The sequence below is a fragment of the Coloeus monedula genome, assembly GCF_965178545.1.
Source record: "Coloeus monedula genome assembly, chromosome: 16".
NCBI classification, from domain to species: Eukaryota; Metazoa; Chordata; class Aves; order Passeriformes; family Corvidae; genus Coloeus; species Coloeus monedula.
Genome location: NC_138796.1, coordinates 16,017,741 through 16,041,614, shown reverse-complemented (window position 1 = coordinate 16,041,614; position 23,874 = coordinate 16,017,741). Strand labels below are relative to the sequence as shown.

Here is a 23,874-nt window from a genome sequence, read left to right as displayed (position 1 = left end):
GGGGCAGAGGAGGCTGACGGGCACAGGGAGCTCGCCAGGCACGCTCCCTCCCTGCTCATATTTTATTTCATCTCCTGATGGGTGAAATGTGTCCTTAATTTGTACAGAGAGAAAAAACGAATGAGCTGCATTCTCACACCCCTAACGAAGACAACACGCAAAGCCCTTTCAAAGCCGGCGCCACACATACGACGCGCTGCCTTGTTCTAATTAACGATGTCTTTTCTCATTAGCCACGGCCGCACGTGCTCCAGGCCGCGCTGCCTCTTGGGTGAGGGCCCTGCAGTGCCCACTCCTGCCCGGCAGCCCCGGCTGGGCACTCCCTGACCTGGGCACTCCGCTGGGCTCCAGGGCCAAGCAGGGGCAGCACATCCAAGCCCTTCCCAGACTATCCGTCCCCAGAGGGCTGTTTCTGGCTTTGCTGGCGTTTGAGAGAGGGGTGCATCTGGTTTTAATCTCACCCCTCGCGGTAGCTGTCACCATGGGTTTGCTGTCAGGGTAAAAGATGCCTTCACACAGCCCCGTGCCAAAGCAGCAGACATGGAAACCCCAGGCCACAGCAAAGCCTCGATGTCCTGGGCTACCCTGGGCTCTTCCCCTGGCCCAGCGGGCAAGGCAGGGGCTAGCACCCCATGCCATTGCTTGCAGGGTGGGCACAGTGAGCACAGGAGCCCTGGCACTGGGCAGCACACAGCTCCCTTTCTGCCGGCAGCACTGGGGACGTGGGTGCAGCCCCTGGGGACCCAGAGCATCACCCTAGGCTGCTGGCACCGTGCCAGCCACTGCAAACCCCCCAGGGCCGCCTGCCTGACCCAGAGCATGCTCAGGCCGAGAGTCTGTGCTCCAGTCGCCTCCTCCCCTCTCCCCAAAAACACAGGGAACCACAAGAACCACAAAAATGCCTCTTGTCCACAGCACGGAGCCTGTCTCTCTGAAGGGCAGGGCATGCTGCCGGCGGACCGGCCACACCACTCACCCCGCCCGGGCTCCTGGAGAGCCGCCAGCCTTTGGGAGCAGCTGTCACATGAAAGCAAACACTGCCAGCCATGGCACTGACAGCGGAGCAGCTCTGACGCCGCTCGGCTTTGACATTGCTCCGTCCCGGTTCAGTTCAGTGGCTGCCCCGCAGCCCCTCCTCCTTCGGATCGCGGCGCTGTGACATCAGCCTGCCACGCCACGGTGACAGCAGTGACATCACAGCCCACAGAGGCCGGCAAACCTACCCCCTGCCCAAGCATGGGGAGAAGTGGAGGAAGCAGGGAAAAGGCAGGGGATGGTGTGGAGATCACAGAACCATGGAATCATTACGGTTGGAAAAGCCCTCTAAGGTCATCGAGTCCTACCACTAACCAAGGACTGCCAGGCGGCCCCTGAACCTTGTCCCCAAATGCCATAGCCACATGTTTTCTGAACACTCCCAGGGATGCTGACTCCACCAGCGAGGTCAGCAGAGGCTGGAGCAGAGCAGCACCCAGGTTGTCCAAGCAGGAACTGACCTCGCCCCATCCCCAGGCCATGCGGTCACCCCATCGAAGGAATCTGCAAGGAAGGGGGTTGGAAGCGATCTCAGAAGTCAGATGAGCGTTCCCCAGCTGTGTCTGGGAATGCCAGCCAACACCAGTGTAGGAAAATCAACTCTCCTTGCCATGTCCTGGGATGTCCTGGCAGGCACAACTCCTCCTGCACCATGCCCAGCTGGAAGAGCAGCCAGCTCCAAAGTATCCCCAGCCCCATGGGCCATGTCCTGCTTCACACCAAGGGACTCCAAGGGCATCCCTATAGCCACGCCTGAGACTGGCCAGGGTTTCATCCTCCAAACAGGGCAACAATGCAAGAAAGCCCAACAGCAGCCCCGGAGTTTCTCAAATGGGCTGAATGAGGAGCAGGACAAACAAGGCCAGTAAATGCCAATTGGCAAGTACATGGCCTGGGTCTCCTGAAAGGCCCTTATGGATGTGCATCCCAGTAATCATGATGCAAAGTGCCACATGACAGGATTTACTGCATTTCGCGGACTGGTGTCTCCTCTCCCTCTCGCAGGCACTGAGCAATGTGCCCTTCCCCCCGGCTGCCACCTCCAGCAAGCCCAGGAATGGCTGATGGGCTGGGAAGCAGCTCCCGCTGGCTGCAGCGTCCTGGCAAAGCTGGTAGCAAAGGGCTCTGAAGCACAAAACCCCCGAGCCAGCCGGTTCCTTTGGCGGGGCTGAGCAGCTGCAGTGGGGCAGGGGGGATGGACATCCCCGGAGCCTGCTGCCCCTGCAGCGACATCCCTGTGCCTGGGCATGCTGGAGCACAGGCGGGTGCGGGCACACCGCGCTCCGTCACCAGCTGGGCTCACGCAGGGCAAGGAGAGGTCACACTCCTCCACCCAACCCCCAGGAAGCCTGAGCCCCAAAGTTCAGTGGGCACAGGATGTGGGAATGGTGCTGGCAATCCCGATGGAAAACCTGAGGCGAGGCAGCGCCTGCCCTGAGCTGCCATGGCAAAGCTGGCCCGAGGGAGGGTGTGAGTGCCACGACTCCGGAGCTGGTCCCAAAGCCTTCCATTCCACCCTTGGGTTTGCCGAGGGTTTGCTGCCTCATCCAGAAGCCAGAAGAGTTTTATGGATCTCAGAAACGACCGGCACAGCCCCAATGATCGGAACGATTCTCTCCTCGCTGTGTCCCTGCCGAGCCTGCAGACTCGCAGGCTTGGAGGTGCCAACTGCCCCCAGTCTCGCTTAATAAGGTGTTAACTCCCGGCCTAATTGCCACCACTTAATATGTCAACACCCTTCACCTCACTGCTGCTGAACAAGGAGAAGGTTTGAACCAGCACAGCTCGCTGCACACTCCTGTGTTTGATCCTCGGCTGTGTTTTCTTTCCGCGTCGCTCCCCTCCATCGCTCCAGTGTGAGAGCCCAGTGTTCCCCCATCTCCCCCAGTCCCTCTCCCCAAGCAGGGGAGCATCTCCCCTCCAACCATTCATGTCCGGCCCTCCCTCTCTCCACACACAGACATTCACAAAGGGAACTTCGCTTACAGCATCCCAAGGTTGCACAGGAAACAAAAAGGCAGGAAATTAAAAAGGTTCTTGTAACAACAGTAACAGAGCTGCAATGCACAGCTAGGATGTACATAAAATACCTTCTAAAATAACGTGTCAGCCCAGCCCCTCACCAGGAGGGCAGGGCCACGCCAGGGCCTGTACCCACACGGCGCAGGAGAAGGCAGCACACACGTTTGCTGTGATCACAACCGTGTCCTTCCAGTTTTTTCTAAGATTTTTCCAAATTCAGCCATTACCATGTTTTATATCTATTCACGTCACTCCACCTTTTGCTTTTTAAGGCACAGAAGATGGAAAAGCAATAAAATCAGTCTCTGAGTTTAGTCCTCTGCCCCATTCACACAGACAGTTTCAGCAATTTATTTGAGGCTGCTGTTATAAATGCCTCTTGCTCACGTCCTAACAAACTGGCAGCACAGAACTCTCCAGAAAAGGGTGATTCATGCAGTATTTTTCTTTTAAAAGGCTACTTCCTAGAGCATCCAAAGCAGCTCTTCCCCGCTGTACTGGGATACAGTTCCCATCCTTGCAGAGGTGAGTAGGAAGGAGGGGACGGGCTCAGGACTCCGAGAGCAGCACCAACACTTGCACTTGCTGAGTACCTGCCTGACCCGCCGAGGCTCAGCCAACACCTTCAGCTTTCAGCAGAGCAGAAAGCTCACCTGGTCTCCAGCTGGTCCAGCCCTCCCCCAGTTCTCTTTCCAAGCACTGCCCTGCAGAGTCCCAAGGGATGAGCCGATTCCACCCTGGTATTGCAGGCCCTTGGATTCAGGGTGGAAACCCATTTTGGTGATCAAGCTCCTTCCTCACCCACCTCACTCCCTGACTTGGAACCAGGGAAATCTGAGCAGTGGTATCTCCCCATCATCACCTCTGTGGTCTCCCTGCCTGGCCCTGGCTTTGAAGGTCACTCCAAGGCTTGCACAGTCATCTGTGCTATGGACTGGCAGCAAATTCAGCCCCTGAAGTTACAGGGCAGATGCCAGCATAGCCATGAGCTCCCATGCAGATGTTGCCTCTCAAAGCTGGGATGACCTTGGGAAGCAGAGGAACAGGCTCCAGCTACTTTGGTAACGCTGCTAATGAGATGGACATTGATCCACGTGCATTGGCTTCACCCTTGGGAGACACACCTGGGCTCTCCCAGAATTCTCCCTTGGATGGGTGCAGGTGAGGGGCCACCACCCTGACTGTCACAGCGAGCTGTGGGCTGGGACACAGCCCAACCTGGTGCCAGCCCCGAGCCTCTTACAGCACACGGACACCCACCAAGCCTGGAAGAGCTCATTTTCTGCAACTACGGCCCTGCTGGCTCCCCTGCCCCTTCCTCACCAGGAAAAGAGCCAAGAGCTGAGCAAGCCAAAGAGCATCCCTTGCCACAGGTGGCCCGACAGCCACGTGCAGATGCCCCAGAGCCTGGCAGACCCTCTCATGGCCTGGGTGGTGTGGTTGAGATGACCTGACCCTCCACTGTAGTCACAAACCTTCCAGGGCTGGTCCCATCACTGATCCAGTGGAGACTGAATGATAAACTGAGAGCCAAGTCTCTTGGTTGAACACAGCCAGGCCTCCTTCCTCAGCTGTCCACCTTCCCTGAGGTCCTCCCATGAGTGAGGAAACAGAAACAAAGGGACAGGGGCCTATTACCCTGCTCCAGACTCTGCTTTGCTGCCAGGACACCGCGCTGGCGCAGAGCAAGGGTTCTGATGGGTGCGTTGGCTCATTGCCAGCCTGATCCACACTCCAGTGAGGGGACGGGAGCTCTCCAAGCATCCCACACAGCTATGGCCCCAACCAACTCCTAGCAGCATCACACACTAAAGCTCAGCTCGAAATGAGGAAGGGGATGGAGAACCTGCCATGTGGTCAATGCCACGGGAGAGAGGAGGGAGGGCCTGGAGCAGATCAAGGAAGAGGAAGGGGGAAGGCCAGGTTTGGGAAAGCAGAAGCCAGACAGCCAAGGGATTTTGCTCCATCACCAGCGTCGGAGCCGCGGCCCTGAGCGCTCAATGGGGATGTGAACAGCGAAACCCGATCGGCTGTTAACCCAGGAATGCGTGGAAATGGCAACTGCACATAACTCCAGGGAATCCGCCAGCGGTGCCCCAGCACCCGGAATCGCACGGATAACCCGCGCGCTTCACGCATGAGCTCATCCTGGGGATAATGCTCTCACATGAGCCCAGCCAGCAGGAATTCACCGCACGCTCGGTGGGACGGGGGGGCTCAGGGGGACACCCTTCTCCTCCTGCTCCTTTCCCCTTGCCCTCCTGCCACCATCCCACGTTTCCCACGGATCGCGCGCTGCACCCTGGGAGCGCGCGGGTCCCAAAGCCCTGCGAGCTGTGCCCGGTGCTGCAGCCTCCCCGTGCAGGGCTGCAGAGGGGCTGGGGACAAACCCCATAAAATACTATAAAGTCAGGGGGAAAGAAAAGGAGGGGAGAGGCATCTGTGCTCCCACCTGCCTAGCACTGAACCTGCTTCTCTTCCCCGTTCCACCCACGTCCTGGCTGCTGGTGGTGCCTCATGCACCCGCAGCACTGGGAGGGATCGCGCGCCAGCTCTGGGAGCACGCTGGACACCGTGAGGTGTTGCACCATTCCTCACAGCACTGCACCCATGCAATTCCTCTCCTTGCCTCTGCCCTCTCCTTGCACCGTAGTCGGCCTTGCGGAAAGGAGCTGAAATCCATGGAGCTCCCCTCTCCCTGGGAGCCATCCAGCAGCCCAACACAGCTTCCTTCTCCCAAGCAGCAAGCGACCCACAGGAGAACCGTATCTTCTGTTCCTCCCTCTCCCAAATGCATCAGCTCAGAACTTGCTGTCTGCTGAAACGGATGGTAAAAGTCCCACAGAGCAGGAGCAGGACTTGGCCTTTGGTGGAGGATTGGCCGTGCCCCACAGGGCAGGCATCCAGGGGGTCCAGGTGGCCAGCTTGGCTCACAGAGGACACGTTTGTCACTGCTCAGGCACTGACACCCCCCGCCCGTGGTGGCTTTTCTGAGGACCACCTACAAGTGAAAGTCAAATGCCTGCCCCTTCCACACCTCAAGGTGTCTCCTCCAGAAAGCAGCTTCCCTGTATCCATCTCCTGGTGGGAACCAAGGATGGGCAAAGCCACCACAGGTGGAGGAAGAGCTCAGACCTGCAAGGCAGGAATTCAAGCTGCATTGCACCTGGCACAGGGACTGCTGCAAACCAGGGAGCTCCAAGGGCTATCGGGTCACGAGGAGCAGATTCAGCCCCTCAAACGTGCGGCACCCCAGCATGTCCTGAGGGCTGGGCTGCATCCTGCTGGGATGAGATCCCTCTCAGAGCCTGGCAGGGGTGCCTTACAGGGGGCACAGCATTCATGCCCAAGGTCAGGTAATTGGAGTTTTGGAAGCAATTCCAAGCTTTTTTGAACTGCCTCTAGAGAAGCAGGATCTTCTACCTTTGAACTGAATGATCCAATCTTTCCACAAGTGCTCCACAACCAAATCCCTCCCTCTCCAGTGGCTCGGCTCAGGGAGCCTCTGATGTCACTCACCCTGGAAATGCCAGGGCAGGAACAAAATGAGCCAGCCCAAAAACAGCTTAGCCAAGACAAAATGCAGGCTGACCACAAGAGTTTGGGTGCATAACCTGTCCTCCTCTGGTTGGACAGGCCCCCGAAGAGGACTGGAAATGCAATTTAATGTGCCAGCAGAAGGATACTTTACACCTGGACAGCTCTGTTCAAAGAGGTGCTGCACTGGGCTGTGGCTCTCTTGGACACACCCCCCCATATTCCCCTGGAGCTTCCATCTTCTCCTCCAGGCAGGGCTCTCCCCTTCCATGGGGAAGCTTGACCCAGGAGCTGGCTCGGGACCCAGGGGTGGGCAGAGAGCTGGCAGTGGGAGGAGAAGGGACCAAGGCTCAGACTGCAAAAGGAACAAGAAAATGAAAAATTAGGCCAAGAAAGTGGAAAGCTGAGAGGTAACACCACAGTGGGACAAAAATCCCAGGGGCAGTGAGACACGGCAGAGGTCACAGCCGGCCTGCCCTGGGGGAGAGGGGTAGGAGCAGATGCAGAGCGGGGGTAGCTCCTCCTTTTGACCCCTTCCAATCCTGCATCCCACGGCAGAGCTGCATTTCTGCTTGATCACCAGTGCCCGGGACATGGAGCAACAGGAGATGCGCGTTCCTGTCCCAGGAGGTCTCAACGTTCCCCAAAACGTTGCCCACACCGTGTCACCGCCAGTGAAGCGAGATTTTCCCCAAAGCCGGCCAAGAGCCCTGAGCAAAGCGTCGGCATGTGAGACAGCCCCGGCCCTGCGAGGAGGATGCCTCGGAGCCCGGGGTAACCGGACACCCGGCCGGCTCCCGCAGGGACGGTGATTTATCCCTTTGCCGGGAGAGCGGGGAGCAGCGGGAGCCCCGCACGGGTGGGGCAAGCGGCACCAGGCAGCACCCTGGGAGACCCCATGAGATCCCAAAGATCCCAACACATCTCCAAGCTATTTCCAAGCCACAGACTAGAGCCGTGCCAGCCCTTTCCGTACGTGCCAGGCGATGTGGCAGTCACGGCTCCGCGTGACTCGTCCGGAGCCAGGCGCCGGCAGACAGAGTTACCGGAGTCTCCCGCGGCCAGGCTGGAGGCGAGCGGGAGGAGGAGGAGGAGGAGGAGGAGGAGGAGGAGGCCGAGGGCTCACGGGGGACTCGCTGCTCCAGCGCGACATCTAAAGGACTCCACAGGCGGGTGCACGAGAAGGATTTCGCCGCCGCATCCCCGCTCGCACCGCATCCCTCCGGCTGCAGGCACCGCTGCTGGACGCGCCGGGCTCCCGACCGGGCTCGGAGGAGAGCGACGGACGTGGTGCTGGGCTTGAAATCCCGGAGTGACTGCACAGGCCTCACCCGTAACAGCAGGGATTTGCAGCCCCAGAGGGAACGAGGGTGCAGGGGCTGCAGGGATGCACCAATATCTCCTCATCAGCCAGGAGCTGCAGAAACAGCGGCTCTGCCCCTTGCAGACACATCCAAACCTGGCCAAAGCATCCCAGAGCTTAGGGATGAAGGTACAGGATGCTTTGGAAGGTGAGGAGCAGGGCTCAGGCTGCAGGAGCAGAGCGGGGGCTGCATTTTATCCTCTACAGAGCCGTGGGCTGGTGCCACAGGCAAGGAACAAAACTACTGCTGAAAAGGAAAATCGGCAAGATGGAAAGGTGCAGAACACAGCAGGTGTGGGCACAGAGCCAAGAGCAGCCCCCACACCCAAAACTTCTGATTCTCCCTGCCCTGCCCTCCCCTGCTTCCCATCACTCTCTGACACCTGATAAATGCCTGGTGGCAAAGTCCTGCAAGGAACTTCACAGGTATCAAACCATTAGGCTGCTCAAGACATTCTTCTGAAACCTACAGAGTTTATTATTCTCGAGAGTCTTTGCTGTGCTTCTTCTATACCAGCCTGAAATATTCCTCAGCAGGTGCAAAATTCTTTCCTGAATCCAAACAAAGGTCTATTCCTAACGAATTGCAGGCATTGCTGTGAACCAGCTGACAGACTGCAGTGCAAGGGCCTCACCCCAACTAAATCACTGGGACCCCCATTTGCCCCACTCAGAGCAGGACATTTTTTCTATTAATGGGAACAGGATTTCTGGGGCAGCCACAGATGCAGGGAGCAGAGGTGGACTTGGCTTGGTACTTCCACTCCCAAATCCCTGCAGATGATGAGTCAGCTGCAGACAGAGCTCTGAGACCAGACCTCAACCAGAAAACACCCGTGGGTGCTGCCAGGGCTCAGCATGTCCTAGAACAGCCGAAGGATGGAACAGCTCTCCTGTGGGGAAAGGTTGATGGGGCTTGGAGCACCCTGGGATAGTGGAAGGTGTCCCTGCCCATGGCAGGGGGGTGGCATGAGATGGTCTGGAAGGTCCCTGTCAATCCAAACCACTCTGTAAACACTCCTCCCTCAGCTTCCCACCCAGCCCCTCTCTGACCCACCTCGGCACAGATCTGCTCTTGGAGGGGGGAACCAAGATGTCCCAAGTGCTTCAGAAACTTATCTCATCACTTCCAGTACCTTTTCCTTGTCCAAAGCTCCTCACCAGCTCCCTTACAGCTCCTTTAGGAACTGGAAGAGGCTCTAAGGTCTCACCAGCGATTTCTCTTCTCCAGCTGAATAACTCATTAGAGGGGGAGAGAGACCCAAGAGCAAATGAAGCCCACTAATTACCCCGGCCTATTCCCTCACTGAGGCCCCAGGTCGGTCCGGGGGGTGGGAGCAGGGGGTGGCAGGGACCCCCTCAGCAGCTTTCCCAGCCGGTGTGGGGGAGTGGGGCAGCTCTGCCTTCCCTGCCAGCAGTCTCCTGTTTCCAAACACCTCGCTCTCGTCTGCCAGGGTTGCATCAGCTCCCGCACTCGTATTTATAACCGGGGTTTAAAACCTGATATTCCATTTCCAGTAGCTCGGTGGGGGTGAGCTGAATCCACAGGGCCCCCAGCCAAGCAGCTGCTGCCAGCGTGATCCCTCTTCCCTTCACATCCTGCTCAGAAAAGCTCCCCACCGTCAACCTGGTGCCACGGCTTACTGGCATGGGCTCTTTAATTAGCTGAGTGAGGCAAGAGGCAGGCTCTCATTAAAGGGAGAGCTAATTGAGCCCGGGCAGGGGGATGAGGAGCTTGGTGCTGTTTGACACGGCACTGGTTAATTGAACTGAGTGCACGCTCAGGCACATCGCTCCCTCCCCTTCCCAACCAGTCTCACCACCAGCCCGAGGCTTTGGGGATTAAAAATACCCCCCCAGCTATTTTTGAACTGATGGATGGGTGGGTGGGAAGGGGCTGGGTGAGAGAGGGAGGGGAGTCCCTCTCCACCCCGAGCGCCGTCTCTCCCAGCACAGCCTCTCCTTGCAAGAGAGGCCGTGGGCTGAGAGGAGCTGCAGGTCCTTCTCCAGAGCTGCTTCTCTGCTCCTTCCCCCTGCCAGAGGGAGGGAGATGCCAGCTCCAGCCACCCCGGCTCCAGGACTCACCCTGAGGCCAGCTCACAGCCGGCTGGTGACAGCAGAAGGACCTACCCTGCCGTGTCCCTGCCAGTGCGGCTCCGGGACCTCCGCTCCCTCCAGGAGGAAACTTCCAGCTGCTTTAGGTTATAAATAAAGAATGACCTGATGAGAATGGCCAACCTCCTGGCACCAGGATCAATCACACACCTATTAAGTGTACAAAGCTACCTCTCAGATTAACAGCAATCCATAAACCCTGGCATCAGGAGCAGATTTGGAGCTTGGCTGGGACCCATCACCCAGTCTGCTTGCATGCACCATCTAACTGCACGTTTGTTGTGCCTTGGCTACCTTTTGTGGAGAATTGTAGACCCAAATCTGGCAGAAACAGCATAAAAAGGAGAACTCAAGCCTGGGACTCTTAAATGAATCCTCTCCCAGCCTCAGCTGCACTGTGTGTGTCTGCAGAGGCCAAGTAGCTTCCATGTGCCCAAGACTGCTTCAGTGAAAAAGGAAAACAGCATTTTGTAGCCTGAAAGGGGCAGTAAAAGGAAAAATTGCCCATTATTTGAAATGTCCTTTGGGAATCTCCACTGAACAGTATCTGGGAAACACAAAACAAGCCTGAAATGATCCAGGCTCCTGGCTGGGTGCTGCAGCACTGCTCCACCCCCACCTCGAGCATTGAGGACCAGCTCATTTTCGGGGTATTTGGGGCAGGAGGGGTGGGTGCCCAGCAGGCAGGAGCACATTTCCCTGCCTTTACTTCCACAGCAGCTGTCTGGCCCTGTCCCATCCCTGGGCACCTGCTGTCACCTCCCTGGCTCCAGGCCCTGCTCCTGGCCAGCCCCTCGCAGCACAGCACAGGGCACGGGCTGGGAAAACCCTCCACACAGGGAAAACACTGCAGAGCTCCAGTCCCAGGCCTGTGGGGACGTTCCAGCCACCCAGGACTCACAGCTGCTGCAGGGACAACCCCGACCCTGCTGGCTGCAGGTGCTCCCTGTGGAGCAAAACCATCACTGGCTTTCATGAAGGCCCAGACTAAGGGAGGTGGGGAATTTCCTGGTATCCAGCATGGGTTTCAAAGCACTTACCTACAGGAGGAGAGTTCCCCTCCAGAACCAGCCCTCTGTCATCCTGTCCCCCTTCATTTTGGGGCTCCCAGCAGCTGCTGTTTGGGGTGGAACAGGCTGGAAGCACCAGACATTCCATGACATTCAAAACAGGGCTGTGATCCCATTTTGGAAAAGGTAGCAGTTACTGTCTGATAACCTCAGAGAAGAATCTGAGCAAATGCTCAGTGAAGATGAAAAATAAATGCAAAACTCAGTCCTGCTGCAGCCTGGTGCTTGAGGCTGTGCTGAAACCCATCCTTCCCTGATGGGAAGCTGCTTTAGACAAAGCTTTTTCTGGCACCCACAGAGCAGGAGAAAGTATGGGGGTGTCCCAACAGTCACGACAAACTGTTGGGAGCTGAAAAATCCATTTGCCTGCAACAGGGAGGCCAGGCAGGTCTTACTCTGATCCACCTCCACCTCATTACCCCACGCAGCATCCCCAGCAGGGAGGCAGCCTGTGTAAGGAGGGACAAACGAGCACCTGCAGAGCCCACCCTGGGCAATGAGAGCCCCTGAGCCTCAGCCCTGTCACTGGGCAGACAGCAGAGCATCCTCAGGAGCCTTTTCCTGACCAGCTGCACCTCTGGGAAGCAAGGATAAATCTACACCCAGAGCACAACACTAATCACAGAATGGGGTGAGTTGAAAGGGACCTTCAAGATCATCTGGTTCCAACCCCATTGCAGGGACACCTTCCACTGGCCCATGCTGTTCATGGCCTTGGACACTGCCAGGGATCCAGGGGCAGCCACAGCTGCTCTGGGCACCCTGTGCCAGGGCCTCCCCACCCTCCCAGGGAACAATTCCTCCCCAATATCCCATCCAGCCCTGCCCTCTGGCAGTGGGAAGCCATTCCTTGTGTCCTGTCCCTTCATCCCTGTCCCCAGTCCCTCTGCAGCTCTCCTGGAGCCCCTTTAGGCCCTGGAAGGCTGGACCCATCATTTCTACTTCAGTCTGGAATTATTTCACCTGCCCCTATCCAATGACTCCACTCCTGCTGTGTTACAAGTGGAGGATACTCGAGCCCTACACAGCAGGAGCAGAGGGGTCCCATCCCCAGCCCTGCGTGGGTTTGCTGAGCAGGTCCCACCCCTGCTCCAGAGCTGCCTCCTGCCCCAAGGAGGACAAGGGCTCTCTGCTTCCCTCCTTGCTGACAGCTTGGAGCTGGCTCAGCTGAAAGGCACTGCAGCACTACAAACCACGAGCGTGTTTGAAGTTGGGAGGATTTAAGAAACACTCATCGTTATCAGTTTTAATATTGAGATAAGCCTTGTACCTTGCAAGCTGAGCTGAAGAGATCCCGGTGCCAGAGGCAGGGAGGTGCTGTCTCCGATCCTTATCTACGACAGCAAGATGCTTCCATGCGATACCAGCACCAAATTTTGGTCATTATCTTGCAGCTACCCAGCAGTCAAGTTTTGTTTGTGTACAACTGGTAACAAGCCATTATTTCCATTCCCATTTTCCCCCGTATCAGAGGCATCATCAGAGGAAGGCAAGGCAGGCTGATAGCCAGGGGCAACAGGCAGAGCATAGCTGAGTACACGTTGCTTTCACACACCAGACTTGGGCTGGCTGGGTAAATTTGGTTCTCCACCTTCGCAGCAAGATGGTTTTGGGTATCCCCACACATTGGTGAGCACTGGGCAATCCAGCAGCTGAGACTGGGATGGGAACTCCAGGCTGAATGAACCCATCAAACACTCTAACCCCAAATGCTGGGGAGCTGCAGGACATGGCAGCAGGACGTGCAGCATCTGCACTCACACATCTGCACGCTCCATTTAACAGGGAAATGGGGTTTTCTTCTCACCCAGGGGTTGTGTACGCCCTTGCAAAGGCACTAGGGGGGAGCACCCTGGGAAAGGTGTGTGCCTGGCTTCCAGCTGGTGCCAACAACCCAGATCCAGCAGAGCCTGCAGGAGAAGGGATCTTCCTGCACTTCTCATTGACCAGCAAAGGAAAGCGGAAACAGAATCCCAGAATCACAGACTGCTTTGGGTTGGAAGGGACCTTTGAGTTCATCTCATTCTACCCTCTGCCGTGGGCAGGGACACCTTCCACATTGCCCCAGACCCCGTCCAGCCTAGCCTTGAACACTTCCAGGGGGGTGGGGCATGGAAGCTGCCTTGCTGCCCTTGCTGCTTGTCACAGGCAAGAGCAGCAACAGGGCTTGTGACACTTCTGCTTTGATTACAGGCTCCCTGTAATTACGAGCAAGAGCTACTGCAACAAAACAAATTGCAGAGCAAATCTTCTGCGTGAGCAATGAGGGCACAGGCAGAGTCATCACCACACGTAGGGAGGGGTGAGGTGACAGCCCTGCAGGGTTCAGCAGCTTGAGGGTGGCCAGTGATGTGCCTAAATTAAAATCTGGGTCTCCCTGGGCTGAATGCTAAAGAAATGTAGAAGTGGCAATGCCGGCTTGCCTGAGCTGCTGTATCTCAGCCACAGGAGCCAAGGCACCTTCAGGGTGGCCACTCATTCCTGCCCACACACCACTCCTGCCCAAATACAGGTAATGGTTAACAGCCAGGGTACCCCAAGGGCCTTGACAAGTCCAAAAACACACCAAAAATCCCAGGGATGCAGAAAGGAAACAGCTACATGCAGAGCAGACCTTGTGGCCCACCAGGAAAGAGGTGACTCAAGCACAGAGCCTGCGGCTCATGCTGGCATTCCCAAAAAAGTGCTCTCTGCTTGTCCCAGGGGTGAGCCAGCTGGGTGAAGCAGAGCCTGTTTGCAGAGACAGGCACCCGAGAAAGCAACAAGGGCATGCAAACCCCCAGGGGTTGAGAGGGAGGCACTTCCTATGGGATGAAGGTGTCTGGTAATGCCCTGCTCTTGGCTGGGCAGAAGGAGGCAGAAAGTGCTTGGGCTGTGTTGAGAAGAGCCCACAGGAGCTGCCTCCAACAGAGCAGCTGAAGGCCACGAAACCCAGCATGAAAATGTCAGAAAACCCCACAAACACAGAAGTGACCCCTGCAGTCAGGACTGGACAGAACACAGACAGGAGCTGTGTCCGTGCCAGCCGGCGGCTCTCCCTCCCTCCCAGACAAGGAGCACCACGAGACACCCAGAGTGCTCATCCCGGGATGGACAGAGAAGCCCTCAGGTGGATTCTGGCAGCCGGCCCAAGAGCCAGCTGAGAGACATCTCTCCTGCTCTGACCGAGGGGGATACCCCTACCTGCTGCTCCCAGAAACCTTTGGATGAGCACAGCTGGTTTAAAACACCACCTCTCCTCAGGTAAAGCTTCCTGGTCCCAAGGACACCCAACAAACCAAGAGCCAGTGCACACCTTGCTCAGCTGGCTGAGGCCAGCAGTGACCCCAAGGGTCCAGCCCCACGCCGGGTGGGAGCACATCAGGAGCGCTGGGACCACAGGGCCACTGTGTCCTGCAGCAACGGAGCAGCTGAAGGGAGAAACCTTTCTCCTGTGCCTTTGGAAACCAGAATCCAGCACTTTCCAGGCCTTTGGTGAAAGTCCTGGACCAGGAAACATGCAAGAGCGTGAGAGTCACTGCCTGGCTGAAGGACACCTCACCTGCTGAACCTCCCCACAGGTGAGATGTCTTTTAACCACCTCCATCTCCACTCCTGGCTTAATCCTGGAGCATTTAAAAACCACCAAGAGATGCAGCATCCCAACTGGAATGAGGCACCGAATAGGAGGGAAAACCTGATCCTTTGGATCTTTCTTAAAGACCTAAAGAACCAATTTAAGGAATAAAGAGACTTTTAAAAATGAAGACTTTTCATTCTTTAAACCTAGAAGCAAAACAAACAAACGAAAAAATCTTATGGGTCTTTCTCAGTTATTGAAGAGGAAAAAAAAGCAAAGGAAAAAAAGAGGCAAAAATCCATGTTTCTAGTGTAAAACCAACACCCAGCTGAGGACACCCCCTGAGCAGAGCTGTGACCTGCACATATGTGCAAGTGCAGCCCCACCACAGGGCGTGTGGCAGAGCACAGGGGTGTCTCTGGAGGTCTGGGGTTCCTGTTGTCACGTCAGAGGCACAGATTCATCGATTTCTTCCTGCAGAGGCAGAACTCCAGGGACTGATTTCTTCCCACTCCTTGATCAGCACTTGTGCCATCGCAAAGATCTGCTCCCGAGGGAACCAAACCTTCCTGCTTGTCATTGCCACATTCATATAAATGATGGGGAGTAAAAAAACCACTCAGTTCATTTCACAGGCACATTAGTAGCAAATTCCTCTCCCAAGGAGACTGTGGGAACAGAGCTCCACAAGGGTTATTTTTAAAGCAGAGCAGATACCAGCCTGCCCTGGGTGTGCACACTCAGGACTTGCTGTTCCAGGAGTGCTGGAGTGGCCACGGAGGACAGAGCAGTTCCCTCTACCCCAGGCAGGTGGAAGGGAGCAGGATGGTCCGGTCCTTCATCACAGTGGAGAACAAAGTCCTCCTCTCCACACACCCCAGACACCCAAGGGAGAGCTCTGTCCTGCATCAGCAGCACCTTCTGCAGGGTGACAGTGCGGGGCCCTGGGCACCCTGCCTGTGCCTGGGCTCCCCAGCAAGGACAGGCTCCTTCCATAAAGCCACGATGAGTTCAGCAGTGTCTGCTTTCCTTTGGACCCCCAGCTCTTTGCTTCGTGCTCCCGAGCTCTTGGCCAAAGGGGAGCGGCCCTGAGAGCTCAGGTGGGATCTGCAGATCCCAATGCCTGTCTGTCAGCTGTGCTCCCTGGGATGTTCTGTCAGCTGCAAGGCCTAGAGTGGCCAGAATACTCCAGACCTGCATCCAGCAGGATCAGTCCATGCCTCTCCAGCAGCATTCCTGCTCCCTTCCAAGGCGAGAGGCAAGAGCAGGTCCTGTCAGGATGCAGTAGGCAGCAGGTATCTCGGAGCCATCCACGGAGTTCCATGCAGCCTTTAGGTGCCCGTGTGTTTCCGTGGGTGGCCTGGCTCTCTCTTGCACCTCGAGGAGGTGGGACCATGTCTGGTGTGGAGAACACCCTGCTCCAGCTGCCCCTCAGTGCTGCTCTCTGGTCAGCTGTGTCCAGGCTCCGTGCCCAGCACAGCTGCAGGCGGGGGTAGGGGCAGAGCAAACCTGCGACATCTTTCCTGGGGGGCAGACCTTGCCACGACCCAGCATGAGAACCTTCTCTCCCACAACACTGGAGATTCTGGAAGTGTTTTGAGGGTGATCCCTCCAAAGCTCTGTGGTTTCACAGCTTTCTGTGAAGCAGATGCTCGTGAGGCTGCTGCCAGCCCCAGGCAACACTTCCAACTTGCTCCCAACCTCAGTGGGAAGTGTTGGGGTGCAGCAGGGGCCAGGGATTGGGGGGACCTCATGGCAGGACCATCACTCCCCTGGGAGAAGCAGGGAAGACCTGCAGGTCATGGCCAGGTTCAAGCAGGAGTCCAGGTAACGAGTGAATTGGTGGGATGGGGCATCTCTGAGGTCATGCTGGGACACCAAGACACAGTCAGGGGCAGGATCAAGCCTGGAGCTACCGTGTAGGTCCATAAGGATGAGGGCAGGGTCACTCTGGGAATCAGCCCATGGCTTGGGGATGGAGCCAGAGGCTCCAGAGCTGAGCAGGCGCAGCTGAAGGCCGGATCTCCTACAATGGCAGGACCCATTCAGCACAAACCATGCAGATCCCGCAGCATCCCTGCCCCCAGCCACGCAGACACCGCGTGGGTTGGCTCCAGAGACACCTCAGAGACTGCTGGATCTTGGAATAATGCTCTCTGCCATGGCAGGGGCTGCTTTTCCTACCAGATGAAGATCTTGTGCCTGCTGCTGCCCTTTGTGCACAGCACAACATTCCTCCGTGGCTGGGGCTGCCCAGCCTCCTGCCCCTTGGCATGAGCTCTGCCACTCCAGAGGTGAAGGACCCACTCAGTGCAGCGTTCAGTGACTCTAAGCAGCTGCACTGCCAGATGCCAGGGCACAGACTGCTTCCAAAGCCAGCCAGCCTCGCTGCTGGTGGGCTGGCACCGTGCTCCTGTAAAGACACCTGAGCACAGGGCTCAGGAGCAGCCCTGCAGCAATCAGGACATGCAGATGTTCCACGGCATTCCCAGTCCGAGGCAGGCAGGCTCAGGCTCGGGAGCAGAGAGCTGAGGTTTACAGTGCTGAGCAGCAATTCCAGCTCTTACCTGAAATGCACTGATGACAAGAGAAACCTTGGCATTGGCTTCCACAGGCTGCTGGGGAAAAGCCCCTGCCCGCCCTGTCAAGGCCTCGGAGCAAAGACGGAGGATCCATGTAAGCAGCAGGGCAGGCCCAGCCCACGGCATGATCCAGGCTGAGCTGCCAAGAGGAGGAGATGCTGGAAAACCCATCACTGGTGTGGACAGCCAGGCCCAAGGGAAGCAAGGACCAGCCACGTTCAAAGGTGACTCCATGGGGCTCCCGGGGGCTTTGGAGGCCACGGCCACCTCCTCATCCACTGGGCTCCTGAGGCAACCTCTGCCTCGACCCCAGAGCAAGATGTTCCCACAAGCAAATCCTCCTTAGGGTGCGTTTCCTGTCCCTGAGCTGGTCCCTCACGGTGATGTTGCCCACCTGGGGGAGGGGGCCTGTGTGGCAGCTGCCCACGAGCAAACGACTGCCCTGCACTGCCCAGGTGAATGCGCCCTCTCCATCCCCACTCTCTCCTCTGGTGGACCCTCAGGAGATCAGAGAACCCCAGGAGGGTTTCGGTTGAAGGGACCTTAAACTCATCTCGTCCCACCCCTGCCATGGGCAGGGACACCTTCCACACTCCCAGGCTGCTCCAAGCCCCAGTGTCCAACCTGGCCTTGGACACTGCCAGGGATCCAGGGGCAGCCACAGCTGCTCTGGGCACCCTGTGCCAGGGCCTTCCCACCCTCGCAGGGAACAATTCACTCCAACATCTGGTCTAAATCGCTCCTGCTTCAGCTTAAAGCCATTCCCCCGTGTCCTGGCAGTGTACCTTAAAGCAAGATCTTACAGCAAGGTCCCACTGGGGCTCAACGAAGGCAGGTGACAATCTCCACTATGATGAAGGTTAGCAGAGGAACAAAGACTTTGACTCAGAAGATCAGCTGGTGCCATGGTGGGTAAAACACCCTCAGAAGTTTTGCATTAAGCCGGGTCCTAACACTGTACTGAGCTTAAAACAGTGCAAACCATTCCTGCATTCCCTCCTGAGGGGTGTCCTGGCGGAAAAAAGACTTTGCAGAGCGTAGAGCAAGATCAGGCCAGAGACTCACTGCAGGCAGAAGAGCCAAGTCCTGGTTTGCTCTGGATCATTGCTCACGCTCCAGCATTGCTCCACCCCAGCAAAGTGGGCAGCAGCTCCAGGCTGGCCACCAGCACAGCTGCCACGAGCTTGGCGTGGGAGCGTGGAGACAGCTCTGCAGCCCTCAGCAGCCCAGTGGCTGCCCAGGGCTACCAGCAGAGCTGGCCTGAGCTGGCCATGCAGCCTGCTGCCTGCTCCCTGCACACCTGGCCTGTGGGCTTCAACACCCCACGTGCACGGGCGTTCCCTCCCAGGCTGTCCCGACCCTCAGTGCTTTTCCAGGCCTGGGTGGGCAGTCACAGCATGTCTGGGGGCCATGGTGGGGTGAAGCAGAGCCTGGCTGAGCCCTGGCCTGCCCTGCAAGCACCAGGGATGTGCCCGTGCCCAGCTCCACCAGTGCCCACCTGGGGACCAGCATGGAGAAGGTATGGGTTTGTTTTGCCCACCCTCTGTTGCAGCTACCAGGCTGGGAGCTGGTGGGAATTCCCTCTGGATACACAGGGGTTCATCCACACCCAGCTGGAAACCAAAAAGGGACATGTCCTGTCTGCAGGCAGCTCCGGGCACAGGCACAGCTACCACCAACAGCTTGAGAGCATTATCAGGGCTGGGGCTGCCCCCTCCTCAGCCCAGTGGGGAACACAGGAGGGGCATGGAGAGCAAAAAGGCCTTTGCAGCTTCCTCCAGGATCCCAGCAGCTCAGAGCACTGGGAGCAGCAGAGCTCAAGCCCAGAGTAACACCCTGATCTCTGGGCAAGAAGGACACGTGAGGTGGTGTGTCCATGTGCCATGCGGTCACAGCCCCACGTGTGCCATGGGGTCACAGCCAGGAGTGCCATGGGATCACAGCCCCACGTGTGCCATGGGGTCACAGCCCCACGTGTGCTATGGGATCACAGCCCCACGTGTGCCATGGGGGTCACAGCCAGGTGTCCCAGGACACACAGGCACCTGGAGGTGACTTCCTCAGAAACACATTACTTGACACGACACCATGAGCCAAAGGGTTGGGTACTGGAAGCGGCAGACCACAAGCTGGCAAAAAGGGCTTTAGCCAAGAAGAAACAGGGTAGGGAATTGGTGTGAGCACTGGGACTCGTCCCATGCATGGCAAAGAAACTGAAGAACAATTTTGTCTGTATCCTTAATGGGAGGAAAAACACACCAGATCTTAACAACAGAGAAAATCGTCACCATGTGGAAAGGTTCAGCCCCTGCAGCCCAAGCACTACCACAGATGAGCTCTCCCCTAGGAGACGCCAGAGCCTTTCCCAGTGGAGGTGCTGCCCACAGGAATGGCCATGTCCTACCTCTTCTCCCAGACCTCCCCATCCATGTGTCCCAAAGCAACAGAGGATTTAGGGCACACAGGTTTCTGCATTTCAAGGGGGTTCTATAATCTCCCACCATGCCCAGTTCTACTGGAGGAAAAATATACTGCCAGGTCCTTTAAAAAAGTGCCAGTTTGGCACACTGGGAACAGGGATTTTGCCCAGGTGAGTGTAAGAGGAGTGAAGGCATGCAGAGAGCATCCTCCAGCAGGAGAGGGGCCCTGGAAGCCCCCGTGGCACGGGCAGCTGGCCCAGGGACAAGGGCACTGGTAGGGCTGAGGGTTTTAAGCTGAACAGCAGGTTCAGCACGAGCTGCCACGGAGCACAGGCTGGAGACAGCGCGTGCAGGGAAGGGCAGTGGGAAGAACGACCCTGCAGCTCACACACTTCCACTTCTTCAGAAAACCTTGGAGCTGAAAGGCGGCCACTGGGGTTGGAGTGTTTAAAATTCCATCTGGGAAGAGGCTGGGGAGGCAACGCAGGAGAAGGGACATGGCTGGGTGTCCCTGGGCCGCCCCCTTCCCCTCAGCAAAACCTTCTGGGTGGGCTCTGCCAATCCCCTGCGTTCCAAGGAAAGTTCAGGTCCACGCTGGGCGAGGGCACGGAGAGCTCCACGATTTACGGAGCTGCTGACAGCAGCCGGAGGGGTGCCCTGGGCTCTGCTGCAGCCCGGCGTGACCGAGCCTCGGGGGGTGCAGCAGCCCCGGCGCGGGGGCAGCGCTGGCAGGGGCAGGGCTGGCCCCAATAAACACATCGGGCTCTCCCGGGGGCTCGTGCACAGTAACCACTAAACACACACCCGACGGCAAGTGTGGAGTGATTTATTTTTGTTATTGTTGGTCCGACGTCCTGCCGGCGCTGCTGAGCTCGAGGCACTGGCTGAGCACACACCGAGCGCTATCAGAGATGTGTCATAAAGCAAATATTAGCAGGGCCTGCGCTGGAGGTGACGCGGGGCCACCGCGGCCGGGCACAGCCACCACACAGCGGGAGCCACCGCACAGGGTGACATAATCCTGCAGGTCCTCCAGCGGCCCGGCCACCACCCATCAGGGTGGAGGAGGAGGAGGAGGAGGAGCAGGGCACCATCCTGCCTTGGGAAGATGCCAAGGTGGAACAGGCTCGGCTGCATCAGACTCCTGGCCACCATGCATGAGGCAGGAGAAAAATCCCCCCTGGAGAAGGGCTCTGAGCTGCCCGGCTTTTCCCTGGAGCCCATCTCTGGTAGCAAGATGGAATTCCCTGGAGAGCTCCCATCCGGGAGTTATTAGCCTTTCATCATCCAGCGTGCAGATGAATGTTATAAAAATCCCAAAGCCACCATGTACTCTAGACACTCAAACCACCCAAACTCAGGGCTGCATTTCTCTGGGATGTGTTTCCAGAATTTATTTGGTGCTGGAGGGGAGGGCACTGACACCAGCAGGAACCTCCCTGTTTTCTCACAGGGGTGTTTCCCTGCTGCCTTTCCCTGCGGTGACCGTGACGTTGTCCTGTCTGTGCCCCCATCACCCTGCACCCAATGGCAACCACAGAGGCAGTGACCCTTTGCCACAGGATGGGCTTTGATGGGCAGCAGTGACCAGAGAGCCCTCTCTGCTCCTTGCCCAGGTGTCTGCTTGCCCAGTAGAAATGCCCATCCATGGAGAGATGGAGAAAGGGGACAGGAAGATCCCACCAGGACAGGTTCAAGGCAGCGCTCATGCCAGGCTGAAGAGTTGCATTGGCTGCACAGGTGAGCAGTGGTGCAGGGCCATGGGTGCCTGGGGGGCACCCTGGGCAGGAGGGTCAGAGCTCCCACATCCCTGGGCAATGGAGCAGGACCTGCAGTGCCCCACGGCTCCCCCAGCCCCATACAAGGAGCACAGGGCAGCAGGTTCCTCACCAAAACAGCAGTGGCAAGATTTCAAGCCAGTCCCAAGCTTTGGGAAGCTTTGCCCTCTGAAACAATAACTCCCCGTGTACAGGCTGCTGCAGGTGTGGAGCAGGATACAGTGGGATCCAAGCTCCACCTCAGTGAAGTTTCGGTAAACCTTGGGGTGGGCTGGTTTTTGGGCAGCACCATGCTGTGTAAGCTCAAGCCCTGCAGAGACACAGGTCACAGATCCTGAGCTCCAGCTCATGAAATGTGCTGGTCCCTGCAACCTGAATCCCCGGCACTGCGCAGTGCCTGTGGCAAGGGTTGGAGCAACCCCAAGCACAAGAACAGCCTGGGCAGAGAATGGATTGAGAGGAACCCTGAGCAGGAGGACTTGGGGGGCTGATGGATGAGAAAGTGGCTATGAGAAAGTGGCCATGTGCACCCAGAGCCCCCTGTGCTGGGCTGAGGGGGGGGATTCTGCCCCTCTGACCCCTCAGGTGAGACCCCACCTGCAGAGCTGCCTCCAGATCTGAGGCCCCAGGAAAGTGAGTCCAGAGGAGGCCACAGAGATGCTCCAAGGGCTGGAGCCCCTCTGCTCTGGAGCCAGGCTGGGAGAGCTGGGGGTGCTCACCTGGAGAACAGAAGGCTCCAGGGAGACCTCAGAGCCCCTTGCAGGGCCTAAAGGGGCTCCAGGAGAGCTGCAGAGGGACTGGGGACAAGGCATGGAGGGACAGGACACAGGGAATGGCTTCCCAGTGCCAGAGGGCAGGGCTGGATGGGATATTGGGAAGGAATTGTTCCCTGGGAGGGTGGGCAGGCCCTGGCACAGGGTGCCCAGAGCAGCTGTGGCTGCCCCTGGATCCCTGGCAGTGTCCAAGGCCAGGCTGGACATTGGGGCTTGGAGCAGCCTGGGACAGTGGAAGGTGTCCCTGCCCATGGCAGGGGTGGGATGGGATGGGCTTTAAGGTCCCTTCCAACACAAACTGCCCTGGGATTCTGTGATGATTCTGTGATAAGGTGGCACTTGGGGACATGGTTTAGTGGTGGCCTTGCAGTCCTGTGTTTATGGCTGGACTTGATCTTAAAGGGCTTTTCCAACCTAAATGATTGTAGGATGCTACAACCACCACTTCAAATGCCATCACAAAGCTCCCCAACCTCATCCCTGCCCTATCCCAACCCAGCTCCGGAGGCAGCTGCCTGCAGACCTCGACAGGACATTACAAACTCACTGAGTGCTGCTGACTGCGGTCATTTCCTCTCTCCTGGGGGCAGAGGGGTGCAGAGTTCAATGCTTCCCCCTCCCATGGTCCAATCTCAGCCCCACCCATCCCAAAGCACAAACTGTCCTATTAAACTCACCCTCCTGCTCTCCCCTCCCTCGCAGCTCCTGCACACCCGCGCTCACGCCACGCAAGAGACAGGAGAGCTGAACAAGCTTCATCTACAGAAGGGAAAATTAAGACAACAAACTCTCTCTACAGATCATCTTTAAAGTTGTTTTTTTTTTTTAAATTGTCCTTCTTTATTAGTCCCAGACAGAAATCTGAAACCCCCTTTAAAAAAAAACAGAGATACATAATGATTTTCAAAGCTGTGTCACATAATTAATGTCACATTTATCTCTTCAGTTGTAGAGATAAAAAGAAACCATCTATCCATGTCCTCATTATTTTTTATTCTCCTTTTAAAGCCAGTGTTTATATCCATGGGATGGGGTACTCCAAAGGAGGGGGAAGGTCTGGCTTTCCCTTTACCCCCCACAACTACGGTGATAGAAAGATTCTCCCTCCCCTCTCCCTGCTCCCTTTCCTCCATCGTTGCTGATCCCAGGGTAGAGTATCCTTTAAGCAAATCCTGTGTAACTGCTCCTTTCCCTCCCTCCTCTGCCCCACCACCCTAACTTCAGCAGAGACATTCCTGCAACCGGGAGCTTTTCTCCCATTCTCTTGGGCCAAGCCAAGGGCCAACCCTTCGGGGTCTCCTGTGACCCGAGTCCCACAGCAATATTCATTTTTAAAAGCCATGGACGTTTTCCACCATTAACGCAGCTTTGATTCATCTCATGTTGCGTTTTGCTGCATTTAGGGGGCTGCTGTCCCCATTAAAATGACATTTAACACCGTGCTGCTCCCCCGGGCCGCCGGGAACACCTCGGAGCGGGACCACCAGCGCTTTCCCCACGGCTCTCATTCCCACCCCTTGCTCCCCTCAGCTCAGCGTTTCCTCCTCCCGGACCAGACAAGGAGGTGGCAGTCATGGCCTCATAACAAAGTCCACAGAAGTGAGAAGGACCCTTTAAGAT

The 23,874-nt window shown here is 57.1% G+C and overlaps 1 protein-coding gene across 1 annotated transcript in view; it reads right to left on the bottom strand.

Moving 5' to 3' along the window:
* The window catches only part of LOC309578971 (ankyrin repeat and fibronectin type-III domain-containing protein 1-like), a gene marked incomplete at its 5' end in the record, with an annotated part of 190,096 nt that overhangs the window by 108,778 nt on the left and 57,444 nt on the right, over window positions 1–23,874 (bottom strand). The window lies entirely within an intron of this gene.